The following is a 3,492-nucleotide window of genomic DNA, read 5'->3' as shown; positions in this document are numbered from 1 at the left end:
GGGTACACTTTGAAGTTGGGGTACACTTTGGAGCCTTAGGCCACGCTTTTAAAAGCGTGGCCCATGACCAAAAGAAAGAAAGAGGCTAGCACACTATGGAGTATTAGGATTTGAGAGCTCTCTCTCTTAGTTTTGATTGCTGTTTTGGAATTTTGAATTGGGAAGGAAGGAATTCTGTTTCATTCCTGATTTGAGATTCATCTTGTTCTCTTACTGCATAACTCAATTTTCATTTGCTGTTTTAAATCTTCTTTTTCTGCAATCTGTTCTTTAAATTTTCTGCAACTTCTCTCTTGTTGGATCAAGGAAGGACTTGAGATCTAGACTTGTTTTCTAGTCTCTTCCACTCCTGAGATCTTCAACATCCTTTTAATTGCTGCAAATTAAGCATTGCTTTTCTGTTTTTAAATTCTTCAAGGCATTTTACTCTTTTGCTTAAGATCTACTGCAATTCAATTCATCTTTAGTTCTTCTGTTTATTGCAATTTATTTTCTCTTGTTTAATTTCTGAAATTCCAGCACCCACTCTCCTTTATATTTGATGCAATTTATATTTCTTGTCATTTAAGATTCTTGCAATTTACATTTCTTGCTCTTTAAGTTACTTGCCAATTTACATTCTGCACTTTAAGTTCATTGCTATTTACATTTTGCTACCACAATTCTCACTTAAATGTTAGCTTGACTAAACTAATCACCCAATAAAGTTGCTTGATCCATCAATCCCTGTGGGATCGACCTCACTCTTGTGAGTTATTATTACTTGATGCGACCCGGTACACTTGCCGGTTGGATTTGTGTGTTGGAAATTCGTTTTTCCTCAAAAACACCATCAAGTTTTTGGCGCCGTTGCCGGGGATTGATTAGATCAACAATGATTAAGTGGGTGAGAAGTCTAGATCAAGCATTTTCTTTATTTTTGTTTTCTGTTTTAGATTGAAACCAAGGTGTTTGAGTTATTGCCTTACTAAGAAATTCTTTCTCTGTGACATGAATTTCAAATTTCATTGATGTTTACAAAATACAAATGGAGTTCAACTCATCTTATGGTCAAACAAAATTTTATGGGATATCATCCACCATCACCAATATCTAATGATGGCTGGGAATATCACCAAGAGTATACACATTTTGAGCACTCCAACTCATGGAGATTTGCTTCAGAAACACAAGATGAGCAAGAGAACCATATGGGATATTTCCTTCTACCACAAAATGATGCAAGTCGTGATTCTAATGGTGGCTGGGAAGGGAATTCTAATGCTCCATATGATATTCATCCAAAGATATCATCACTTGACCATGCTTCAACAGAAAGCCTCTTTCAAAACTCACCACCCACATAAACTTCCATGAACCAAAGCCTCTCAAAGCTTGAGACCATGTTTGAAAAATATGAGAGGGAGGCACAGATATCATGGAACGAGCAAGAAAATTCATTCAAAAACATGGAAATAATGTTAGCTCAAGTGGTGAGTGCAACAAGGAAAGAGGAAGGGCCAGATGAGGAAGCCTTTGTGTCAAGTAAAATTTCAATGAAAAAAGAGGTGGTGGAAATATTTGAACCTGAAACTGCACTTGAGATGACAAGAGAACCTGAACACTCACAACCCTCACAAACTTCCCTGGACCAAAATACCTCAACACTTGAATCCATGATTGAAAGGTATGAAGAGGAGATGAAGAAAGCTTGGGAAGATCAACAAACCTCCTCCATGAAAGAGCTACTAAAGCAAATGTTGAGTGGAAAAGAGGAAGGGGAAGAACAAGCTAGTGAGGAGGACAATCAAGAACGTCCAAACTCAAGGGAAACAGAGAGGCTCATGAAGGACAAGCTCATTGAACCACCAATTCAAAAGGCTCTGGATGAAGATCAAACTCCAAAAATTGCATGATTAGTGATTAAAAATTGCATGAAGGACAAGTCATCATATACCTATTTTTCTATGCTTTTTCATACAAGAAATTGATGATTAGTGATTAAATATTGCATTCTTTTGTACTTAAATGATATATTTTCTTGATATTTTAATTTTATAAATCTTGTAGGAAATAAGAAGAAAAAGAAGCAAAGAAGCACAAAAAAAGGAGAAAAAAAGAGCTTTAGGGTACACTTTGAAGTTGGGGTACACTTTGGAGCCTTAGGCCACGCTTTTAAAAGCGTGGCCCATGACCAAAAGAAAGAAAGAGGCTAGCACACTAGGGAGTATTAGGATTTGAGAGCTCTCTCTCTTAGTTTTGATTGCTGTTTTGGAATTTTGAATTGGGAAGGAAGGAATTCTGTTTCATTCCTGATTTGAGATTCATCTTGTTCTCTTACTGCATAACTCAATTTTCATTTGTTGTTTTAAATCTTCTTTTTCTGCAATCTGTTCTTTTAATTTTCTGCAACTTCTCTCTTGTTGGATCAAGGAAGGACTTGAGATCTAGACTTGTTTTCTAGTCTCTTCCACTCCTGAGATCTTCAACATCCTTTTAATTGCTGCAAATTAAGCATTGCTTTTCTGTTTTTAAATTCTTCAAGGCATTTTACTCTTTTGCTTAAGATCTACTGCAATTCAATTCATCTTTAGTTCTTCTGTTTATTGCAATTTACTTTCTCTTGTTCAATTTCTGAAATTCTAGCACCCACTCTCCTTTACATTTAATGCAATTTACATTTCGTGCAATCTAAGTTTCAGCTATTTTACTTTCTTGCTCTTTAAGTTTCCTGCAATTTTATTTTCTGCATCTTTTAAATTCCTTGCAATTTACTTTCTGTTGATCAACTTCACACAATTCACTCAATGTTAGCTTGACTAAACTAATCACCCACTAAAGTTGCTTGATCCATCAATCCCTGTGGGATCGACCTCACTCTAAGTGAGTTATTACTACTTGATGCGACCCGGTACACTTGCCGGTTGGATATGTGTGTTGGAAATTCATTTTTCCACAAAAACACCATCACCAAAGAACTGGATGACTTGACTAGGCAGATATTACCTCAAAAGAGACAGGACCCTGGGAGGTTCTCAATACCTTGTACATTAGGCACCATGACCTTTGAGAAGGCTCTGTGTGACCTAGGGTCAAGCATAAACCTTATACCTCTCTCTGTAATGGAGAAGCTAAGGATCTTTGAGGTGCAAGCTGCAAGAATCTCACTAGAGATGGCAGACAATTCAAGAAAACAAGCTTATGGACTTGTAGAGGATGTTCTGGTAAAGATTGAAGACCATTACATCCCTGCTGATTTCATAGTCCTAGAGACTGGGAAGTGCATGGGTGAATCCATCATCCTTGGCAGACCCTTCCTAGCCAGAGCAAAGGCTGTGATTGATGTTGACAGAGGAGAATTGATCATTCAAGTGAATGAAGAATCCTTTGTGTTTAAGGCTCAAGGATATCCCTCTGTAACCATGGAAAGGAAGCATGAAGAGCTTCTCTCAAACAGAGTCAAACAGAGCCCCCACAGTCAAACTCTAAGTTTGGGGTTGGGAGGCCACAACC

Source organism: Arachis duranensis, chromosome 3 (assembly GCF_000817695.3).
Source record: "Arachis duranensis cultivar V14167 chromosome 3, aradu.V14167.gnm2.J7QH, whole genome shotgun sequence".
Lineage (NCBI taxonomy): Eukaryota > Viridiplantae > Streptophyta > Magnoliopsida > Fabales > Fabaceae > Arachis > Arachis duranensis.
Note: the sequence above shows the minus strand (reverse complement) of the source record.